We start from the raw sequence: 25449 nt of genomic DNA, 5'->3' as shown, positions 1-25449 counted from the left end.
CTGAAACGTTTAATCTGTTTTTCTCTCTGCGGGCGCTCCCAGATCAGTAAGTGTCATGCGGGTTAACTCCAGTTGGAATGATCGGGGGAAAGTGTCGCTTTTTCACTCATTTATTGCACCACATTTTAGTTTGTCTTTCAACATTGGGAGCTGTGAGACACGTGTTTACACTCTGGATTGCCTCGAATAGATTTCTTAATTGCTTCAGCAGGTTATACTATCTGCTGTGCTTAACTGCATTATTTTAACTGAGGCATGTTGGACCATTGTCCAAATGAAAAGACGCAACTTTCAGTTTAGTTTATAACCTTTATTTCAGTGTAGTCGCTGGAGATTCGTACTGAGCAGCGCCAAAACAGTAAACTTCATTGGAGCTAGTCGAGAGTTGAATTCCAAACGGCATTCATGTATGAGGTGAGTTCTGAAGAAGGGTCACTGACCCGAAACGTTAACTCTGCTTCTCTTTCCACAGATGCTGCCAGACCTGCTGAGTGATTCCAGCATTTCTTGTTTTTATTTCATGTATGAGGTACAATTGGTTCAAATTCTGTTTGAAATGATAAACCACGACGTTCCATTTCACTATATCTGTGTTTTCACGGAACACTGCTCAGTTTATAATGGGCGACCGCTGAAACCTGTTCATGCCCGATTCCTGTGCAGTGGGGCGTACTATATATTTTCTGCGTGTTTGATGATGACATTCCAGTCAGTAAGAGAGAGAAGCCAGGCATTGTAGACAATACCGGAGAAAATGTAATTAACAGGCAACTATTTAACACCTTAGAGTCAGTATTTGCATAATCGGGGCCAAATGTTGCCTTGTCTCTCCCGGGTCAGGGCGCAAGTTATTATGGAGCTGGAACGAATTGCTTTGGAGAAGGAAGAATAGCAGTTAGTCAGAATAAAACCAAATACTGTCATTTACTCAATACTCCTTGTGTCTTGCACTAACCCGTGTGACAATACTAAGATATATAACGTACGGGCATGGCTCCAGAGATGATGTAGAAGGCATAAATTAGATTTTCTCAACATCGGAAGCAGTTTTTTCACCGTATCAGTCCATACAAGCCAAATGGGCTTCAGCAGAGTAATTCGTGTTGTTGGTACTTTTGTGGGTAAATTTGCACTCATGTGTAGTTAGATGAATATTGTTATGAGAGTGCTTCTTCTGTAAAATATGTTTTAAGGACTTATCGTTAAATATGGACATTGATTCATCTGGAAACTTGAAGAGATGCTGAACTTAGTCTTTTTTGAAAAGAGATCACCAGAAGGTTCCTGGACTTGGCTTGTAAACAAGCCCTTACTGGAAGGCCCCTGTTTTCAGATAAAATACCAGCAGGGAGCTTGATGTTTTGACTTGGAGAAAATGTTTACAAAGAAGTGACAAGTCAAGATTTATAGAGGTCAGGAAACTTAACTTCTGGATGTTTTTGGTTTCACTTTGAATTATTAAAAAAGATCCAGCTCATCTCTTTCTCTCTCTTGGAAAGAAACCCTGCGTGTCCAGTGTGTCAGTCTCCTCTTTCCTCTTGCATTTGAAGAAACCCTGCTTATCGAATGTGTGGGAACGGAAACCCCTGTTGCTGCATTTCTTGGAAAGCCTACCCAAACTGATCCTCAACATTACCCGGAGAGAACTGTCTAGGAAGGTCCCAGCATCTGTATTCATTTGAGTCTAACCAAAGCATAGGACATTGTTTTATATCTTTTTTTTTCAAGGATGAGAAAGTATTCAGCCTAAGTTTTTTTTTGGTCTTTTTTTTTGTAACAGAGCTCTAAAGCAAAATTCCCTTTTATTTTTCTGGTTAACTGGTATGTGTGTGTGTGTGTGTGAGTGTGAGGGGCTAAGGTAAAAAGGGAACTTTAATATTTCAATCTGTGTGTTTATGCTTTACTTCATTACTGGTTAAAACTTGTTTTGTAATAAACTGATAATTAAAGAAACCTGGTTGGTGTGTTTATTCTGGGGAAAATAGAGTATATGATTAACTGTATCAGTAAGTGGGAAAATTTAAATATATGTTGTGACCTGTGGAGAAGTGAGACTAGAATAAGCCGTGCACTCCTCCCACCTCAGTCATAACAATATCATAACCTGAACTAGTAATTAGATTAACCTTGTCGTAATAGGGTAGTGAGCATAAATGAGACCACATTATGATACCAGTTCAGCAAAACGACGTGATATTAAGAAAAGTTAAGCTTGTAAATTATATAGCTTCAAGTGTAAACTGTTGAAGCACTCAACTTCACAAAATATGTGAATATATCAGTCACGATGTGTGATAAATTTATGTCTTGAAATGTTGTCAAAGTTAAATATTCTCGAATTAAAAATAAATTGAATAGAATAGGGAAAATGAATCACAACATACAAGATGCAGTACAGCAACTATTCACACTGAGTTCAACAGCACCATCCAAACTGGCGAGTTCTTCCATCTAGAAGAACAAGGACAGCAGACGCATGGGAACACCACCATCTGCAAGTTCCCCTCCAAGTCAAACACCATCTGATCTGAAAATATATCGCCGTTCCTTCACTGTCACTGGATCAGAATCCTGGAACTCCCTCACAGCACACTGGGTGTACCCGCACAGATGGACAGCAGCGGTTCAAGAAGGCAGCTCACCACCATATTCTCAAGGGCAATTAGAGATGGGAAGCAAATGCTGGCCTTGCCAGCGACGCCCACATCCCATGAACGAATGTTTTAAAAAGTAGTTTAATCAAGTATTTACACTGAAGCACGAGCATTGACATCGAGAATGATCCAACAATAAAAGGAAGGGATATGTAGTGATTAAAAAGTAGCAACAACTGCTAAGTAGTGACCCGAATTAACAGAAATAGCAGTAAAAGTATTTAAATGGAAAATGAAGTGATTTCTACAACGTGCCCAAGGGTACTTTTGAGTTTAATCTGTGAGACTCAACAATCAAATTGTTTATTCCAGATCTGGCAAAACTAAATTAAAGATCTGCATGTATGTAATATAACAGCAAGGGAGCAGTGGCAATAAACGAATTGGACTTAGCTTTGTAACTGCAAACTATTTACTCTAATTTGAATGATTTGTTTTTGTAGAAAACAGCAAAAGTCAAGAAAAAAACAGTAAGCAACGAACGTAGCTACGGGAGCAAGCACTGGCCAAAATATTTGTCGAACCGGAATCCTCGTTAGAATGACTGCTCTGTTCGATATATACGTAAATATTCTGAGCTGTAGTATAGGGAACACAATATTCATTTGCAGCTATACGGTCATAAGGACTGTGCTTTACTTTGATAAAGCATGTGAACGGGAAAAGGGAATACGAAAAGGTTAGTCGATGGGGCAGGTGGTCTGAACTCGGAGAAGTCGCCGCTAAATGCATATCTGAGGAACAGATTACAAAACAAATAGAATATTAAGTGGTATTACCAGAATAATTCAATATAAAATAAACTCACCAGTTTGGCCTTGTATAAGATTTTGGCGAAGCCTCACTTATAAAACTGTGTCCGTTTCATCTCATACTGCGAGAGAGGCAGACTTTGTAAAAGCGGAGTGCCAAAAAATGAGACCTATATAAAAACACTTTAGTTACATATCAGATAATTGCATCTAGTCTTAAAATGGTTAGTTTTTATTTTGAGGATATCTGGAATCCCAGGGAACTGATGCAGGTGTTAAACACAATGAAGAGACGAAATTGCTTTCATATGGACAGATTAGCTGAATTATGTTAGGCGGCTCAGTACACTTGCCGAGAACCATGCTGGGAAAGAGCTAGCTTAGATACCAGGATAGCCTTCTTTTCCTCAGGGTAATTGGTCCTTAGGAAACGTTGCTATCTGATGTGGTGACTCCCGCATCACCTCTCACCTTATAGAGAGCTGGACCACTTACTAAGTACGCGAGATCAGGACAGAGAAAATTTCTGTAAAATTGCAAGTTAGTCCGTGGTTCATGGAATTATCTGAAATGAATTCTCAGTTAAAATCGTAGAGATTAATTAAATGGGGTTGTCACATTTGAAATACAGCCCGAATCTCTGGATTGGACCTGCGGTCACATGCGAGTGAGAATCAGAAGGGCAGGATAAACTAGGTTAATGAATGGAAGGAGAAATGATCGGTGATGACCATTGCCTGGCACTTGTGTAACGTGAATGTCACTTTCCACTTATCACCCCGAGCCTGAAACTCGTCCAGACCCTGTAAGATGCGGGCACAGACTGCTTCATTATCTGAGGAGTAGTAAATGGAACTGAACATCATACAATCATCAGTGATTATCCCTACTTCTGACCTTAGGCTGGAGGAAAGGTCGTTGAAGAAGCAGTTGAAGATGTTTGGGCCTATGACACTGCCGTGAGGACTTCCTGTTGTGATGCCCTGGGTCTGAGATTTTTGTCTTCCAACAATGAAGGGATTGCCCTCCAATGACTACAGCCAACTTCCTTTGCACTAGGTAGGGCTAAAACTAGTGGAGAGTTTCCCCCGATTCCCATTGATTTCAATTTTACTGGAGTTTTTTTTGGATACCACACTCAGTTAAGTGCTGCCTTGATGTCCAAGGCACTCATACTCATTTTACATCTGAAATTCAAGTCTTTTGGTTATGTTTGGCACGGTTAGTTCTGGAGCACAAGTCTTCAGCACTACAGCCAGGATGTTGTTGATGTCTGTAGCATTTGTTGTATCCAGTATGCTCAGCCGTTTCTAGTTACCATGAAGAGTGAAGCAAATTGGCTGAAACTTGGCATCTGTGATGCTGGGGAATTCAAGATGAGGCCGGGATGGATCATACACTTGGCACTTCAAGCTGAAGATGGTTGAAAACGCTTAAGCCTTGTCTTTTGCACTCATGGGTTGGGCTCCATCATCACCCAGGATGGAGATGTTCATAGAGTCTGCTCCTCCCATTAGTTTTATTTGATCTTATCTATCACTAGTCATGAGTGCAGATGGATTGCTGAGTTTTGAAATGATCCATTGGTTGCTTATCACTTAGCTCTGTCTATAGCATCCGATTCATGCAATCTTGTGTTTTAGTTTCACCAGTTTAGTACCTCATTTTCGGTTATGCCTGGTGCAGCTTCTGACATGCTGTCCAACACTCTTCATTGAACCAGGGCTGGACTGTTGGGTTTCTAGTAACGATAGAGTGGGGGAAATGCTGGGCCATGAGTTTACAGATTGCGATTGAAGACAATTCTGCTGCTACTGTATGCTCAGAACGCCTCATGGATGCCCAGATTTGAGCTGCTAGATCTGTTCTGAATCCATCCATTTAGCATGGTGGTAGTGCTACACAACATGATGGTGGGTGTCCTCAGTGTGTAGATCCATCTCCATAACGACTGTGTGGTGGTCACTCGTACAATACTGTCATGGAAAAATGCATCCGGATAGGTATATTGGTGAAGACAAGGTGAAGTAGTCTTTTCACACCTCTTGGTTCCCTCATCACCTGCCGTGGGCTCCGTCTGGCAGATATGACCTTCAGGACTCAACTAGGTCACTGGTGCTGATACCGAAACACTCTTGGTGATGATATTGAGGGGAACCTTCTCAGAATACATTCTGTGCCCTTGCTTGGCTCAAATAAGGGCAGGAATGGGGACGTAATATTCGTTGTACAAAATACTGGTACAAAAGGTGAAGTCACACAGGATCAGAGGGGAGCTGACAAGATGGATACAGAACTGGCTCGGTCATAGAAGACAGAGGGTAGCAGTGGAAGGGTGCTTTTCTGTATGGAGGGCTGTGACTAGTGGTGTTCCACAGGGATCAGTGCTGGGATCTTTGCTCTTTGTAGTATATATAAATGATTTGGAGGAAAATGTAGCTGGTCTGATTAGTAAGTTTGCAGATGACACAAAGGTTGGTGGAGTTGCGGATAATGATGATGATTGTCAGAGGATACAGTAGGATATAGATCAGTTGGAGACTTGGGCGTAGAAATGGCAGATGGAGTTTAATTCAGACAAATGTGAGGTAATGCATTTTGGAAGGTCTAATGCAGGTGGGAAGTATACAGTAAATGGCAGAACCCTTAGGAGTATTGACAGGCAGAGAGATCTGGGCGTACAGGTCCACAGGTCACTGAAAGTGGCAACGCAGGTGGATAAGGTAGTCAAGAAAGCATGCTTGCCTTCATCGGTCGGGGCACAGAGTATAAAAATTGGCAAGTGATGCTGCAGCTGTACAGAACCTTAGTTAGGCCACACTAAGAATATTGCGTGCAATTCTGGTCACCACACTACCAGAAGGATGTGGAGGCTTTGGAGAGGGTACAGAAGAGGTTTACCAGAATGTTGCCTGGTCTGGAGGGCATTAGCTATGAGGAGAGGTTGGATAAACTCGGATTATTTTCACTGGAACGACGGAGGTGGAGGGGTGACATGATAGAGGTTTACAAAGTTATAAGTGGCATGGACAGAGTGGATAGTCAGAAGCTTTTTCCCAGGGTGGAAGAGTCAGTTACTGGGGGACATAGGTTTAAGGTGAGAGGGGCAAAGTTTATTTTTTATTTTTATTTAGAGGGGATGTACGAGGCAAGTTCTTTACACAGAGGGTGGTGAGTGCCTGGAACTTGCTGCTGGGTGAGGTGGTGGAAGCAGGCACAATAGCGACGTTTAAGAGGCATCTTGACAAATACATGAATAGGAAGGGAATAGAGGGATATGGACCCCGGAAGTGCAGAAGGTTTTAGTTTAGGCAGGCATCAAGATCAGCGCAGGCTTGAAGGGCCGAATGGCCTGTTCCTGTACTGTACTGTTCTTTGTTCTTTTTTGCAATGTATTCAGGAAAGATGCAAAAGATACAAAAATGGGGATGGGGGCGCGTTACTCTTCAAAGGTACTGACCAGCCCCAAGAAAGGAAACACAATCTATTTGCTTGAATTGTGGAACAGCTGAAGAGCTTTAATATTGCAGGGTATACAAAGAAACAAAGAAACAAAGAAAATTACAGCACAGGAACAGGCCCTTCGGCCCTCCAAGCCTGCGCCGATCCAGATCCTCTATCTAAACATGTCGCCTATTTTCTAAGGGTCTGTATCTCTTTGCTTCCTGCCCATTCATGTATCTGTCTGGATACATCTTAAAAGACGCCATCGTGCCCGCGTCTACCACCTCCGCTGGCAATGCGTTCCAGGCACCCACCACCCTCTGCGTAAAGAACCTTCCACGGATATCCCCATTATAGGTCACCAAATAGTGGGAAGGAGCTGGAGAAGATTTAAGGTGAAGGAGCTGGAGAAGAAAGTCTGCATTCAACTTTCAGAATGATGTATAAACAATACAGAGGTAATAATGAGAAACTTCAATTATCTTAATGTAAACCAGAGAAGGGCAAGGTTGTAATCTGCTAATATGCACAGGGGACTGCTCTTGATCAGTATATCTCCAATCAGAGAAGGATGGAATTTAGTTCAGGGGAATGAAGTGGGACAAAGTGCAGCATGTTTCAGTGTGATAGCATCCAGTAGACAATGATAAAAATACCATTAGGTTTAGAATAGTTAAGGATGACAAAGACATATCGAAGGTGAACAAATAAACATCGAAGATAAGGTTACTAAACTGGGAAAGGACTAATTTCAGTGGGTTTGAAAGGAAAACAAAGATTCTCAGGTAAAAGAGTAAATCAGCCATGAGAGAGCTTCAATCATAGAATGATAGAATTGCTACAGCACAGAAGGAGGCCATTCGGCCTTTCATACTTGTGCCAGCCCTCTGCAAGTGCAACTCCCTTCGACCCAATCTCCTGCCTTTTCTCTGTAGCCCTGCATTTCTTTTTTACATTAGGTAGTTACATAATTCTCTTTTGAAGACCTCAATTGAATCTGCTTCCACTACATGCTCAGGCATAACATTCTAGATTTTAACTACGTGATGTGTAAAAATGTTTTTTTTTACTCTCATGTCATTATTGTTTCCTTTGCCAATCACCTTAAATCAGTGTTGTCTGGTTCTAGATCCTTTGGCCAATGGGAACAGATTTTCCCTAATTACCCTCTTCAGACCACTCATGATTTTGAAGACCTCCATCAAATCTCCTCTTAATTTTCTCTTCTCCAAAAACAGCCCCAGCTTCTCCAATTTATCCACATAAAAATGTTCCTCATCTCTGGAACTGCTCTTGGGAATCGATTCTAAATGCTGTCTAATACTCTCACATCCTTCCTAAAGTGTGGAGTCCAGACACGGACACAATGATCCAGTTGAGGCTGAACCCGGGTTTTATAAAGTTTCATCATAACTTCATGGCTTTTGTACTCAATGCCTCTATTTATAAAGCCCAGGAACCTTATGGTTTCTTAATCACTGTCTCAACCTGACTTGCCAACTTCAAGAATCTGTGAACATATACCTCCATGTCCCACTGCTCCTGCACCCCTGTTAGAATTGTAACTGTTATTTAATCTATCTGGAGACATACCTAGCACAAAGCAAGATGGTTATGGTTGTTGGAGGCCAATGATCTCAACTGTAGGACGTCACTGCAGGACACTACAGGGTAGTGTCCAAGGCCCCAAAATCTTCAGCTGCTTCATCAATGACCTTCTATCCATCATAAGGTCAGAAATGTGGATGTTCACTGATGATTGCACAATATTCAATTCCATTCGCAACTGCTCAGATAATGAAACAGGCTGTGCCACATATAGCGAGACCTAGATCGCATTCGGAATACCAATAACCTTCCGATGACATCACGGCTCTTTATCGGAAAAAAGTGACGATGTTCATTGTAACGTTGAATACAAGGAACGGATAATTAGGACATTAAACTGGCGAGCTTCCATCGACGAATTGTACTTCCTAGTCCATGGGTGTCTGAAGTTTTGCTTTGAAACAGTGCTCTAGTTGAGTGAGCCAAGTTCACTTTAGCTTTATATCCAGGATCGCCCCTTCACGACCAAGCATTAGCGAGAACCCGAGTTCATTTTTTTTGTTGAAATGATTTTTTGCAATCTCAACGCATAAATCGGCATTTCGTAGCTTGCGGCCAATTAAAGAGCATGTATTTCACTTACACGTCATCTTGTTAAATTTCAAACTTTCAAAGGCTTCACACAATTCATTGGTTTTGTACCGCAGTGGCTACCGAACATGAGAGAGCCAGGCATATCGCACAGACAGCAATGTGGGCCAAATGCGGTTAATCGGCTTCTTACTAGGTTAAACAGATCGAACGGTGATGTCCAGGGCAGCTAAAATGTGCACCTGGATCTATAACGACGGCCTGAACAGACAGAAAGCTTTTCAACGTAACATTTCATGTAATAAAGCCAGTCTTATACATCCGCATTGGAAAATGCGCTCAAATAATGGCTGTGTTTCAAAGCAATATCTCGGAATCGGGAGACAATTCAAATGCACATGGTCAGAGTCAATTTGTTGCACAAGCCGACAAATATTCCACGCTGGATAAATGTGCTCCAATATTCTGTTCGATTTTTTGTTCTGTTGTCCAGTCGATCATGCAGGAAATTAACAGAAATAAAAGCAAAAATACTGCAGATGCTGGAAATCTGAAATAAAAACAAGAAATGCTGGAACCACTCAGCAGGAGCAGTTCACCTCATCCCACTCCCCGGCTGTTCCCGGTAGCCTTGTATGTTTTTCCTCTTCAGATAAATATCCAACTCTCTTTTGAAAGCCACGATTGAATCTGCCTCCACCACACTCTCAGCCAGTGCATTCCAGATCCTAACCACTGGCTGCGTAAAAATCTTTTGCTCACTGTTGCTTATTCCAATCACTTTAAATTGGTGTCCTCTGGTTCGGGATCCTTCCGCCAATGGGAACAGTTTGTCCCTATCTACTCTTTCCAGATCCCTTATGATTTTGAACCGTTCTATCAAATCTCCACTTAATCTTCTCTTCTTCAAAGAGAACATACCCAGCTTCTCTAACCGATCCACTTAACTGAAGTTCCTCATCCCTAGAAACATTCTCGGAATCCTTTCTGATCCATCTCTAATGCCTTAATATTCTTCTGAAAGTGTGGTGCCCAGAACTGGACACAATACTCCAGTTGATGTAAACCAGTGTTTTATACAGTGTCATGAAGACCCCCACCTGCAAAGAATGAGGCATATTAATTTGATTAACTTAATATGGACATTAATTTTAAACAGTTGCTGGAGTGAAGAAATGACTTGTTTAAAGAGATCACCAGACATTTGGCTGTAGGACATTTGCATATTAAGAGACAGTGCTTGGAGAGACAAAGCAATAACTCCCTAGTCCAATTAACCCAAATAGATTTTGATCACCAAACAGTGAAGTTGTGAGAAAGTTGGCATTCTAGTGTCTGCTAAGATGGAGAATCCACAAAGGCAGGGGTGGTTAAACCAGCTGGTCACATGACTAACTGGCTGGCCCAGGTTGTTTTTGAACCACACACAGGACAGTTTGAAGACAGACTCCAGATTGCAACTGAAGCTGGAACAAGAAAGCCTCTTTCCTGGCTTGCTCTCTCTCACTTTCTCACAAGCCCCCGGACCCACTGAAGTTGCTTGAATCTCAAGAGAGAAAAGACTCCTATATCAAAACAGGTTAAAGCGTGCACTGGGCTCCAAAGAATAACAAGACTTACCAGCAACCAAAGACTCTACATTGAATTCAAAGGACTGTAAATATACCCAGCTATTGCCTCAAACTTTTCCCCTTTATTCTTTCTGTCTCTATTTGCGTGTATGTTTATCGTGTATACATGCTAGCGTGGTCTCATTGTGTATTCATAGTCATTAACTGGATTAAAGTTTAAGGTAAATAAACTTCCACCTTTCTTGTTTAAATCTAAGGAAACCTGTCTAATTGATTTTTTTGCCTTACAGTTGGGTGAACAAGTATTTACTGAGGGGGAGCTAAAACACGATGTTTTGAAAATTAAGCCCTGTTACAGTTAAAGCAGGCAAAGGCTGAGAGAGAATCCCTAGACCCCTTTCTCACCTGGTCGTAACAGGTTTATCAGAACTTCCCTGGTTTTCTAATCTGTGTCCCTTTTTCTGAAGCCCAGGATCCCATATAATCTATTGACCACTTTCTCAACCTGTCATTCAATCATTTGTGCACAAATACCTCTGATCCCTCCTTGAAGTAAAGATATCTAAGGCAAACGTAATATGTTTTTCGCTTGAACACGAGAATGTTGGTGTATAAGTAATAAAAATGGTCCCTCCCGTTTGTTAATCCCAATAATGCACGTTTCCTCATTGTAGCATGAAGTGTGGAGTATTTCCATGCGGTAAGGATCACTTTATATGCTTTGTTCGGATGGTTTCCATAGTTATTTCGAATATATCAGAAGAACCCATATATCTTGTTCAAGATCGATACTTATAGCAACTGTAAGATATACACACTTTATTACTGAAACCATCGTGTAGTTAATTGTAACTATCTTGCAAGACAAAATTTCACTTCCATAGTGTAAGTTATTGGTTCCAGACAAGGGCGAACTGAGGGGATGAAAACCCTAACTATGGTGTGTGGTGCTTTAGAAGTGTGGGCGACTTGAAGAATGGTGGAAACAAGAGAATTCGGAGCTGAAACAAGTGCACAGCACATATTTTACCAGCTGTGGGTCATGGAAATGATGAAAGTAGGTCTCGATTAAAGTGCTGATATATCTGTGCCATCAAATGATTTGTAATTGTAACGCCATATTTTCCATTGTGTTGCAACAAACCAGTCCAGTGTTATTTTTCGAGTGTTAGCGCAGTGCTGCTAAGCGAGGCACTAAAACCACTTCCTTTGTTTATCATACTGTTCTTGAAATGTATTCAATATTTGGTAAGACATTCAACCCGAGAGAAACAGACGACATATCAGAAAGGTCATCTACATCCTGTAGGTATATTGCTCCATAATTAACTTTTGCACTGCTGAATGTGGTTTGTTATAATCAGGTCACTCCTTGCTGGGGACTTATACACGAGAGATCGAGAAAGAGAGTTAAAGATTAGCCTCAATAATACAAATAATACACAAAGTTTGTGTGTTCAAGATAGACCAGTCAGTTAAGTAAGTCCATTGGCTGAATGTTAAAATCCTCCCAATAGAATGTTCCACAGTATAACTGTTACAATGGCAGGGGCAATGCAATCGAAGTTCTGATGATAGTTTGATGGTTGTTGATAACGAATAAAAAAAAAACAAAGAATTACGCTACATATTAGCACATACAAAGGAAAATAACCAACAAGTGAGAAAAGGGGAAAACCCCCGCTTGCTCAGAAAACATGATGTTAATGTATTTAAATAAAAATAAAATACTGCGGATGCTGGAAATCTGAAATAAAAACAAGAAATGCTGGAACCACTCAGCAGGTCTGGCAGCATCTGTGGAAAGAGAAGCAGAGTTAACGTTTCGGAAGGTTCCGATGAAGGGTCACTGACCCGAAACGTTAACTCTGCTTCTCTTTCCACAGATGCTGCCAGACCTGCTGACTGGTTCCAGCATTTCTTGTGTTAACGTATTTTCCTGAACTAATGCTGCAGAAACCTGAATTCAAAAGTAAGAAGGCAACTGGGGATTTAAACTATTGTAATTAAATATTTCTCAAATAAAAAGCTGGAATCAATAATTGTGACCATGAAACTAACACTCATAAAAATACGTCTTGTTAATGAATATCCTTTAGGGAAGGGAAGCTTCTGGCCTTGCCCAGTCTGGACTTACTTGTGAATCCAGATCTACATCAATATAGTTGACTCGTAACTGACCGCTGAAATTACCAACCCTCTCAAGGGCAATTAGTGATGGACAATAAATTCTGGCCTGACCAGCAACACCCACATCCAGTGAATGAATAAAACGTTGCATCTTATTTGTTTGATTAATACATTGAGAGAACGCATACCTATGTTTAATTGTGCTCCATCTATTCGTGACACTCCACTTGTAGATTGCTTTACATACCCAAGTAAAGAATAAAATGATTGCAACCAGAACTACCGACTAAATTCCTTAGTACTGAAGTGAACAATGATTTTTTTTTCAATTCATCAACATTCTGGCAAGGCCGCTTTGACCTGAACTTGTGGCATTTTGAAAAACAAGAGCAGTTGACATCGGACTGAAATTATACCTGAACCATTAGGAAGTGGGCAACAACTATGCTACAGGACACAGAATAAAGAATTCATACACGCGTGAGTAACTTAAATTTGTGAAGAGAGTAGAGCAGATATCAAGTTGCATGGCGTTTAAATGTGACAGTGACTGCGAAACCACTGGTTATGCAGTAGTCAACATCTATTGGCAACAGAAAGTAGATGGTTGTGAGAGAGGAAATACTGGAGGCTGATTACCTCCTCCATGAAGGAATGACCCAACGAGCTGTACAAAGAGCAAAAAAAGATAAAGATGACAAGAAATGCCCTCGTGGGGGGTGTGGGCAGAAAGTTACGTCCACATGCACTGACACACAGGAATAAAATATTTTTTTCAGTACGGCTTGTAGTTAATATGAACAGAGTTAATATCATAAAAGCAAAATACTGCGGATGCTGGAAATCTGAAACAAAAACAAGAAATGCTGGATTCACTCAGCAGGTCTGGCAGCATCTGTGGAAAGAGAAGCAGAGTTAACGTTTCGGGTCAGTGACCCTTCTTCGGAACTGACAAATGTTAGAAAAGTCACAGATTATAAACAAGTGAGGTGGGGGTTGGGCAAGAGATAACAAAGGAGAAGGTGCAGATTGGACCAGGCCACATAGCTGACCAAAAGGTCACGGAGCAAAGGCAAACAATATGTTAATGGTGTTTTGAAAGACAAAGCATTAGTACAGATTAGGTGTGAATATACTGAATATAGAACATCAGCAAGTGCAAACCTGAAGAAAAACAACCTGAAAAAAAACCCTGAAAAAAACAGTTAATATCATGCCTGTCACAGTATACAAAAGTTGTAAAATAGTTCCATAAATATGCTGTGGGTTTAAACACATTAGGTGTGACAAACAGGTTTGGAAGAGAGAACAAGTTGAAAAGTCCGCAGCAATAGTTAAAGCTGCTGTGAGAAAGAAACAGGGTTCGTCTTTTCCTAAATGTATGTGCTGTTTTATGTTTGTACTTGTTTGTTCGATGTTTTCATGTGGTAAACGTGAGTTTTAAGTCATGTTTTTATTCTTTGAACTGTGATTTTATTTTCTTGGACTCAAGATCAGAGAACATCACTTAATTTGCAGATTTGGATTATAACCGTTACAGCCATCAACAGCCTGAATCTTGAGGTCCGAACAGTGGTGAACGCTGAGATATTGGCCGCTGTTAAGGGCTGCAATGACACGACAACTTCTGGAGCTAGAAGTCATGCTGAAACCCAGAAGTTCTGATACACCTCAAGGGGGTGGGGGGCGGGGGGTGGTGTTGTATGCGGGGTGGTAAGAGTGATTATAGTTTGGAGACCGAGTCTATCACGGGTATAAGGGATGGGGTAGTTCTGTTTATCGAATTACCAGCTTTCAGTGATCATCCACAGCTCGCTGATTGTCCCACCATTCCCATTCATAAAACGGCATCAATCATTAATGCAAGAACTTTGCTTATTTGCTCACAACTTGGTTGGAGTCTAACGTGCAAAAAAATTAGGGCTCATAAGCACAGGTGCAAGTCAGCAAACATGCAGTGCAGATGAAGGGTTGTAACTAAAATGTTCGAACCATAGAACCATCGAAAAGTTACGGCACAGAAAGAGGCCATTCAGCCCATCGTGTCCGTGCCGGCTGGAAAAGCTAGCTGCCCAATCTAATTCCACCTTCCAGCACCTGGTCCGTAGTCTTGCAGTTACAGCACTTCAGGTGCATGTCCAGGTACCTTTTAAAAGAATTGAGGGGGTCTGTCTCCACCACCGATCAGGGCAGTGAATTCCAGACACCCAACACACACTGGGTGAAAAAGTTTTTCCTCGTGTCCCTCTAATCCTTCCACCAATCACCTTAGATATGTGCCCCCTGGTAATTGACCTCTCTGCTAGGGGAAACAGGTCCTTCCTGTCTACTCTATTGAAGCTCCTCATAATTTTGTACACCTCAATTACGTCACTGATCAGCCTCCTATGTTCTAAGGAAAACAACCCCAGCCTATCCAATCTTTCATCATAGCTGCAACTTTCAAGCCTTGACAACATTCTTATAAACCTCCTCTGTACTATCTTCAAAGCAATTATGTACTTCCTGTAATGTGGTGACCAAAACTATGTGCAATACTCCATCTGTGGTCTAACCATTGGTTTATACAGTCCCAGCATTACATCCCTCCTTTTGATTCTATACCTGTCCAATAAATTCCACTGACCTTCTTCACCACTTTATCTACCTGTCCTGTCACCTTCAGGGACCTGTGGACATGTACTCCAAGGTCTCTCCCTTCCTCTACCCCTCTCAATATCCTCCCATTTATTGTGTATTCCCTTGCTTTGTTTGCTCTTCCCAAATACATTACCTCACACTTCTCTGGATTGAATTCCACTTGCCACTTTTCCACCCACTCAACTGAACCATTGATACTATCCTCTTCACTATCAACTACACAGCCAATTTTTGTGTCATCTGCAAATTTTCCAATAATGCCTCCCACATTTAAGTCCAAATCATTAATATATACCACAAACAGCAAGGGACCAACACTCAGCCCTGTGAACACCACTAGAAACTGCCTTCCATTTGCAAAAACATCTTTGTTTCCTGTCACTGAGCCAATTTTGTATCCAACGTGCCACATTCCCCTGTATCCCATGGGCTTTTATTTTTCTGACCAGTTTACCATTTGGGACATTGTCAAATGCCTTATTAAAACCATGTAAACCACATCCATTGCACTACCCTCATCAATCCTGCTTGCTACTCCCTCAAAAAATTCAATTAAGTTAGCAAGACATGACCTTCCCTTACCAAATCCAGTGCATGATTTCTCCACCTCCTCTCCTCTGGCTCCCCCAGCTCTCCCGGTTCCTCTTCCCACCCATCCCCGGCTCCTCTGCCCCTGCCTCAGTCCCAGCGATGTTGGAACTCAGGGGTGGGGAAAGGGGGGATGTTCCAGGAAGCTATGGACATGTCTCTTTGTCAGTTCCTTCTTAGCAGCACTCTAACAGCTAAAATGACTTTCTCTTGATAGAACTACTGCTAATGAAAATGAGGATTGACTGAAGCAAAAGTACATTTTTTGTATAGATTTAGCTACAGTGGTCTTTCATAAACTGGCAGCTGGTGCTGGTGCAGTGTAAAGTTCACAGGATGGTGTGAACGTTGCAATGATGTCATTCCTGCATGTTATTTACATTGGTTTTATATTTTGGAGCTGTAATCTGATGATCAAAACACTCGTGACAATTCAGATCGGGAAGGTGCTATCATAAAAGTACTTGAATTGCTACATAAGTTTAAGAACATTCAGTAAATAATGGAATGCGACTGAGTGCTCTGACCAGAGTCCCAAAGGACCATAGGCATCTCTCCCCATTAGAGAGATACAGTTGGTGATGTATAGCTTGAGGGTCACCACTCATCAAGCCTTTGGCAAGGCAAGGAGACAGGCCTCCATGAACTACCACAGCTGGTACCAGGATTGAACCCGCACTGTTGGCATTTTTCTGCATTTGCGATTGAGTGAGGGTGACAGATATTTAAGCATTTGTCCTTTAGGGAAGGATATCTGCTGTCCTTACCTACTCTGGACTGTAGTTGCTTTTTGTTTGGCCAGTCAGACATGATGGGCCAAGTAACCTCTTTCTGTGCTGTAAACATTCTATGATTCTATGACTCTTAACCGTACTTTGAAATGACCTAGCAAGCCATTCAGTTGTACCAAACCGCTATACAAAGTTGAAATGGAATAAAATCTGACATTGACCTAGGCAGAGGAAACAGCAATGACAAACCCTATCGACCTTGCAAAGTCCTCCTTACTGAAATCTGGGGGCTTATGCCAAAATTGGGAGAAATGCCCCACAACCTAGTCAAAAGAACAGCCTGATATAGTCATACTCATGGAAACATATCTTACATCCAATGTCCCAGACATCTTCATCACCACCATTGCAAGAATCACCATTCCTGTTCTACTGGCAGGACAGACTCATCAGAGGTGGCATAACAGTGACATACAGTCAGGAGAGAGTTGCCCTGGCAGTTCTCAATGTTGTCACCGGACCCCATGAATAGCATCAGTCAAATATGAACATGGAAACCTCCTGCTGATTACCACCTACCACTGTCCATCAGGTGATGAATTAATACTCCTCCATGTTGAACACAACTTAGAAGGAGGTCTGAGGGTAACAAGGACACAGGATGTACTCTGGGTGGGGGACTTCAATGTCCATCATCAAGAGTGGCTTGGTAGCACCTTTACTGATGGGGCTCGCCAAGTCCTGAAGGGCATTTCTGCCAGGCTGAGTCTGCAGCACGTGGTCAGGGAACCAACAAGAGGGATAAACCTTGTCCTCACAAATCTACCTGTTGCAGATGCAACTGTTCATTAGAGTATTGTAGGAGTGACCACCGCAAAATCCTTGTGAAAGTGAAGTCCCATCTTCACAATGAGGATACCCTCCATTGTGTTGTTTGGCACTACCACCGTGCTAAATGGGATAAATTCAGAACAGATCTGGCAGCTCAAAGCTGGGCATCCATGTGGTGCTGTGGACCATTATCAGCAGCAGAATGCAATAATACTGAAGATACTGCAGAAATAGCTGTGCCCCTATCCAAGCTGTTCCAGTACAGCCACAACACTGACATCTACCCAACAATGTGGAAAGTTGCTGAGGTATGTCTTGTCCACAAAAAGCAGGACAAATCTAATCTGGCCAATTACCGCCCCATCAGTCTCCTCTTGATCATCAGCAAAGTGATGGAAGGTGTATTAACAGTGCTATCAAGTGCCACTTAAACAGCAACAATCTGCTCACTGATGCTTAGTTTGTGTACTGCCAGGGCCATTTGGCTCCATACCTCACTACAGTCTTGGTCCAAATATGGACAATGAACTGAACTCAGGAGGTGAGGTGAGAGTGACTGCCCTTGATATCAGGGCAACATCAGACTGAGTGTGGCATCAAGGAGACCAAGCCAAATTGAAGTCAATGGGAATCTGGAGGAAAACCCTCCATTTGTTATACCTGGCACAAAGGAATATGGTTGTGGCTATTGCAGGCCAATCATCTAAGCCCCAGGATATTTCTGCAGGACATCCACTTCCATCTTCAGCTGCTTCAATGACCTTTCCTCCATCATGAGGTCAGAAATGGGGATGTTCGCTGATGATTGTATGATGGTCAGTACCATTTACAACTCCTCAGATACTGAAGCAGTCCATGCCCAAATGCAGCAAGTCATAACATTCGTGCCACTCACGTGCCAGACAATGACGATCTCCAACAAGAGAGAGTCTAAGAATCTTCCTTTGACATTCAACAGCATTAACATCACTGAATCCTCCACTATCAACATCCTGGGGGCTTAGCATTGGCCAAAAACTGAACTGAAACAGTCACATGAATAATGAGCTACAAGAGCAGGTCAGAAGCAGCGAGTAATCCATCTCCTGACTCCCCAAAGACTGGCCACCACCTCCAAGGCACAGGTCATGAGTGTGATGCAATACTGTCCACTGGCCTTGGTGAATGCAGCTCCAACAAAACTCAGGAAGCTCGACACCATCCAGAACAAAACATCCCACTTAATCAGCACCCCATCCACCACATTAAACATTCACTCCCTCCACCACTGAAACACAGTGGCAGCAGTGTGTACCATATACATGATGCACTGCAGCAATTCACCACACTTCCTTCCACAGCACCTTCCTGACCCACAACCTCTACCACCTAGAGGGACAAGGGCTGCAGATGCATGGGAACACCACCACCTGCAAGTTCCCCTCCAAACCACACACCATCCTGACCTGGAAATATATTGCCCTTCCTTCACTGTCACTGGGTCAAAAGCCTGGAACTCCTTCTCTAACAGCACTGTGGGTGTACCCGCATTTGATGGACTACAGCAGTTCAAAAAGACCACAGCACCACATTCTGAAGGGCAATTAGGGATTGGCAAGAAAAGCTGGCAGAGCCAGCGATGCCTACATCCCGTGAAATGAATAAAAACGCCAGTATATTTGTTACAAGGTTTCCTTTTTTGTTAAAATTTGAGAATTTACATTTTAAAACTGAAAAGGGATTCCATAAATGCTGGAACTGTAAACAAAAATCCGTTTTATTTTTTTGCCAGTAAACCGGTTGTGTATGTATGTGTGTGTGTGAGGGCGAGGATAAATAAAGAGATTTCATATTTCAAGTTGTGTTGTTCTACTTCATTATTGGTTAAAACTTGGTTTATAATAAACTGACAATTTTGTTGTTTATTAAAGAAACCTGGTTGGTGTGCTTGGAGAAAATAGAGTATATGATTGACTGTTTCGGTAAGTGGGAAATTTAAATATATGTTGATCTGTGGAGAAGTGGGACTGAATTAACATTGCACTCCTCCCACCTCGGTCATCGCATATTGATAATAGCGACAGAGCTGGATTAGATATCTCACCGGACAATCCCTTTTAAACTGAACATGATGAATGAAAGAGAAGGTGTGGTAGCACACATCAGTTGTGTTCAATCTTTTGGTGATGTGGTAAGCATGCATTGAAGGTGACTTGCAATAAAAGTTGATACGGCACCAGTAAACAGACCTAAAAGACACGAAGAAGGTTCAAAGGCTCAATGGGGAAAGACCACAGTGTAAGGTCCCCCCACCAAGCTGAACTGAGGGGCTGGATCCATGGGAAACCCCTCGGACTGTATCGTTAATATTTTCAATTGCTGTAAATGTAAAACTGTAATTGGCATGACAATTGTGAAATGGAAGGATTGTGAAGGAACTCATGATAGTATTGAAGGAAACTGATCTCCCTTGCAATGTTTGTATTTTTTGGTGCTGTTTTGAATCTGTTTGGCAATGTAATTTTTACAGATTTTTATGAATAAAGTATATTTTGGAAAAAAAACCCGAACTGTCAGGATATCCCGATATTTGTCTCTGTGTCAGCTTTTAGAAGAGTCAGAATCTGTATCCAGGCTCAATCAAGGGTTTGTGCAACTAATATTTTCTTCGATATTTTATATTGGTCACCATAGACAAATATTATCTCCTTGACACTTCGTTACATGTTGGTTATAACCCAACAGATTGGCTTCCGTAGCAAGTTTGCTATTTTTATAGTTCAATGGTTGTTTCAACGTTTTAAAATATTTTTGAAGTTTTAAAAAGTTGTTTTCAAGGTTTGTAACAATCTTTCAAAGTTTACACAAGTGTTTAAAAGTGATTACAAATATTTAAAGTATTTAATCTTTTAAAACGTTTTTTAAAAAGTGCTTAAAAGTTTCTGAAAATTTTCAAAGTTTATAGAAGTATTTAAAAGTGATCAAATTTTTCTTTTTAAAAAGTTCGAAGCTACTTAAAATCATTATAAAGCTTTATGAAGCACCAACCTGAACAGTGACTGACAGCTTGACCTCAAAGGGCGTGACTTCTAATTACTGACGTCAATCCCTGACTGCTCGACCTGACCGCTGGAGAAATCAGCTCGGACAGTAATTTCCTGCCACAGCCTTCGGACAAGGTAAGTATGCGCAGAGTGGCGATCGGCGACGCTGGCATGAAGATTCGGACCGCTATTTCGAACTTGTGTCAATGTAGTTGATGGAATATATTCATTTCAATCTAAGATTGTACACCTGGAGTTGGGGAAGACATTGAAACTTAAGATGCTGGTCTGGATTTAATTTGACTGAAATTTGCTTGAGCACCTGCAAAAAGCAAGACGCTTGTTTTATGAGAAGGTAAGAATTCAGGCTTGATGTTATGCTGTAATGTTGCTTGGTAGCAAATCCATTTCAAAACTTCAAAGTATATTGTTTAAATTGAATTGTAACCAGAAGAACTGCTATTGTTTTATGAAATTTAAATTAGAGATGCTTGCTCTTGTTTAAAATCAATTTCATAATGGTAAATGGGTGGTCCCGCCGGCACTTGATAATGAGATGGTCCGTTGAACCCACACCTCTAGTGGGCACCAAAGAACAAAGAACAGTACAGCACAGGAACAGGCCATTCGGCCCTCCAAGCCTGCGCCAATCTTGATGCCTGCCGAAACTAACACCTTCTGCACTTCCGGGGCCCATATCCCTCTATTCCCTTCCTATTCTTGTATTTGTCAAGATGTCTCTTAAACGTCGCTATCGTATCTGCTTCCACCATCTCCCCTGGCAGCAAGTTCCAGGCACTCACCACCCTCTGTGTAAAACACTTGCTTCGCACATCCCCTCCAAACTTTGCCCCTCGCACCTTAAACCTATGTCCCTTAGTAACTGACTCTTCCACCCTGGGAAAAAGCTTCTGACTATCCACTCTGTCCATGCTGCACGTAACTTTGTAAACCTCTATCATGTTGCCCCTCCACCTCTGTCGTTCCAGTGAAAACAATCCGAGTTTTTCCAAACTCTCTTCATAGCTAATGCCCTCCAGACCAGGCAACATCCTGGTAAACCTCCTCTGTACCCTTTCCAAAGCCTTCACGTCCTTCTGGTAGTGTGGCGACCAGAATTGCACGCAATATTCTAAGTGTGGCCAAACTAAGGTTCTGTACAGCTGCAACATGACTTGCCAATTTTTATACTCTATGCCCCGACCGATGAAGGCAAGCATGCCATATGCCTTCTTGACTACCTTATCCACCTGCGTTGCCACTTTCAGTGACCTGTGGACCTGTACGCCCAGATCGCTCTGCCTGTCAATACTCCTAAGGGTTCTGCCATTTACTGTATACCTCCCACCTGCATTAGACCTTCCAAAATGCATTACCTCACATTTGGCATTAGGTTTACCGTCAGTTCCAAAGGCTAGTACAACAGATGTGGTGCTATGTGTGGATCAGAATGCGAATACCATTATTTATGACTACCTGGCATCTGCCATTATTCTTGACTACCCGGGATAGGGTTTAAAATCATGTCCTGGCATCCATTGGCCACAGAGACAATTGTACGTGATTACATTGGCCTACCTGAATGGACTGAGATGGATATCTAATGTATTTTGCTTACAATTGACTGTAGCAAACATCATCAAATAGTGTCTGATGGAATATAGGAGGAATAAAGGACTGTGTCCTTTTCTACTGCCAAAGATCGCAGGAGCTATGTTGGTTGCAAACTGTGTCTCTTTAAAAGTCTGTTTGAAGGCTTCAGAGTCCACAAGCTGTGAAAAGTTCCTCGTACTTTTTTATTCCTTTTGTTTAAAGATGCTAAAGACTTGTTTCGTTGAAAATATTTTTTTTCTTCACTAGTCATGTTGAAAGACACCCAAAGAAAGAAAATGAAAGATGACCTAACATTTTTTTCGTAAGCACCGACTATTTTGTTTTCATTTATCTATTCTGTGTTGTGTTTAATTGATAGCATAGTGCTCTGGACAACGTGTGTCAGTGAAGAGCGATGGCTCAATTCATTCCATCTTCGCAGCCTCTGGAGAATCCTTGGCATCGGGTGGCATGACCGTATCTCCAACGCAGAAGTCCTCGAGGTGGCCAACATCCACAGCATATACACCCTAATGAGCCAGCGGCGCTTGAGGTGACTTGGCCATGTGATCTGCATAGAAGATGGCAGGATCCCCAAGGACGCATTGTACAGCGAGCTCGTCACTGGTATCAGACCCACCGGCTGTCCATGTCTCCGCTTTAAAGATGTCTGCAAACGCGACATGAAGTCCTGTGACATTGATCACAAGTCGTGGGAGTCAGTTGCCAGTGATCGCCTGAGTTGGCTGACAGCCATAAAGGTGGGGCTAAAGAGTGGCAAATCGAAGAGACTTAGCAGATGGCAGGAAAAAAGGCAGAAGCGCAAGGAGAGAGCCAACTGTGTAACAGCCCCGACACCAATTTTATCTGTGGAAGAGTCTGTCACTCTAGAATTGGCCTTTATAGCCACTCCAGGCCCTGCTTCACAAATCACTGCCCACCTCCAGGTACTTACACATTGTCTCTCGAGACAAGGAGGTCAAAGAGAAGAAGAAGTGGTCTGAATAAAATGGGAATTATTGATGTTAACTAACTATTCAATTGTGAAAACCAGACTGTTTTTGTGGACACGGTGAGATTGTTGCAAAGTGTACGAGAATCTCTATTTCTAAGGATGAGATTATCATAGAAGTAATTCCAAATATCTGGCCAATGGCAAAAACTCAATGATTCTGTTTGTGTAATCATCAGGAGTATGTGAAACATGGAAATGGTACTGCTATCAAGCTGTATGAAAACTATCTGAAGGCATCCTGTCGATTAATAGAATCAAGGCACAGAGGAAGCCATTCAGCCCATCGAGTTTAAGCCAGTTCTTTGAAGAGCAATTCAGTCAGCCCCACACGACTCTTACTTACGACTGACTGTGTAAAAAGCTCTTCTTCACATTTGTCCTTCATCTCTTGCCCGAAACGTTAAATCTGAGTCCCCTAGTACTTGTAATATCAGCTAATGGGGACAGCATTTCTTTGTCTATCTTACCTAAACTTGTCATAATCTTCTAGACCTCGATCACATCTCCTGTCAATCCCCTTTTCTCCAAGGAGAACAACCCCAGCTTCTCCAACCTAACCTTGCAGCTAAAATCCTTCATAGATGAAACCGCCTGGTAAATCTCCTCTGCTCCCTCTCAAGGACCCTCACATCCTTTTTAAAGTGTGGTGACCAGAAAAGATCGCATTGCTCTAGTTGTGGTGAACCAGAGCTTTTTAAATTTTCCATATAACTTCCTTGCTTTGGTATTCAACAGGTCTATTTATAAAGCCAAAGGCTACACATGCTTTGCGAATTGCTCTCTCAATACGACCTGAAATCTTGAAAGATCTAGGCACATAAGCCTCCAAGATCCTTTGTACTCTTTAGAGCTTTGACATTAGGTTTATATTGGCTGTCCCTAACCATTCTGCCAAAATGCATCACCTCACACTTCTCTGTATTAAATTCCATCTGCCACTTGTCTACCCTTTCAGCTAGCCTGTCTATGTCCTGTTGCAGCCTTTTGGTATCATCCACCCTGCTTGCCATGCCTCCAACCAAGATCAGCATCATTGGAAAATGTTGTAAATTTGCTCTGCATTCCAATATCGAGTGTGTGTGTATGGTGGTCACTGTGCCTTGGGGAACACCACTGTCTACCATCCTCCAGTCTGAAAACAACAACAATTTACCATGATTCACTGCTTCATGTTGTTATGGAATGCAGTGTGGGTGGTTGTCACAGTTCACCTCCCAACTGACTGCAATCGTGTTTTGTTCAAAATGTTGAGTTAGTCCCTGAGTGTTTTCTAAGGTCAAATAAAATGGCAAATACCAGCATTTCTTGTAGGTTAAAACATGACTGCTATTTATTTTTACACAATTCACAAAATGATGGCAAACTCACTCATGCACGCATTCACTTTTACATGCATACATAGAATAGATAGGTACAGAGGAACAGGGTAAGTTGCCTAAAGTGAGGTAGGTGTTTGTGGTTTATGGTAAACCTGTTGAAACTTCTCAGAAGGACAGTCTCTTTTAAAGGTGCAGGCCTGGGTGTTTGTAGTCTTGAACCTGTTGAGGTGTTGTAGATTTCTGGTGGTTAAGACTTCAGACTGGAGCTGGTAGCTACTTTCAGTTCTCTGCTGCAGCTTGATGAGGTGCAGAATTAGCAGTAGGGCTTCTTCCCTGTTTTGGCTGGGTCTCTTTCCTCAGCCTGTCACTGGATGGCTTTCTGTGCTATTGTTCTCATCTCTCCTCTCTCCAGAGGGCTAACTTTCAAGGTCATAATCCATCACATTAGCATTTCTGTTGTGGACACATAGCCTTCTTCCCTGGTGTGACCAAACAATGGACCAGGAGTGGAATTCATGACTATCTATTGATGTCTGGATGGGTACCATTCTGTTATGGTGTCGATACTTCAAACTGTATTTGTCTAAGAAGAAACCGATTCAATTCAGGAATAACTCTTGATGGCTTCAGGGTGGGCACAGTTAACACTCCTTTGTCTGGAATGTAGCATTTTGTCCTTGGAGACAGTGAGACAGTTTTTGAATTGACAGGCCAGGTCAATTGACCATGGTTGGCTATCTTTGCAGCACATTTTCCACTTTTTTAAAGAAAAAGTCAATTTCAAAGAGTCTACATTGAATAAAATGTGTACCTTAAAACTTAGGAATATGACATGTCTTCACTGGGCATAACACTGTCCTTGAGGCAACTACTTTATCAAAGTTAATACCTACCCTCTTTTTCCAGGAGTCTCACTTTTGTGAAACAGCCTTTTATGTGTTACCTTGTCAAAAACCTTCCTAAGATCCATATCAAAGTGACTCCTGACAACGCAGAGCGTGCGCAGAGCGATCGTAGAC

General features: G+C 41.9%; 1 long non-coding RNA gene across 1 annotated transcript; it reads left to right on the top strand.

Moving 5' to 3' along the window:
* Nucleotides 1–20554: 20554 nt before the first annotated feature.
* Nucleotides 20555–24412, top strand: LOC137379271 (uncharacterized). Its single transcript, XR_010976784.1, has 2 exons — nucleotides 20555–20858; nucleotides 22476–24412. It is a non-coding gene; the product is annotated as an uncharacterized lncRNA (long non-coding RNA).
* Nucleotides 24413–25449: the final 1037 nt, after the last annotated feature.

The sequence above is a fragment of the Heterodontus francisci genome, chromosome 17 (genome assembly GCF_036365525.1).
Source record: "Heterodontus francisci isolate sHetFra1 chromosome 17, sHetFra1.hap1, whole genome shotgun sequence".
Taxonomy (NCBI): Eukaryota; Metazoa; Chordata; class Chondrichthyes; order Heterodontiformes; family Heterodontidae; genus Heterodontus; species Heterodontus francisci.
The sequence above is the reverse complement of the archived record's forward strand: the minus strand, read 5'-3'. Positions and strand labels throughout refer to the sequence as shown.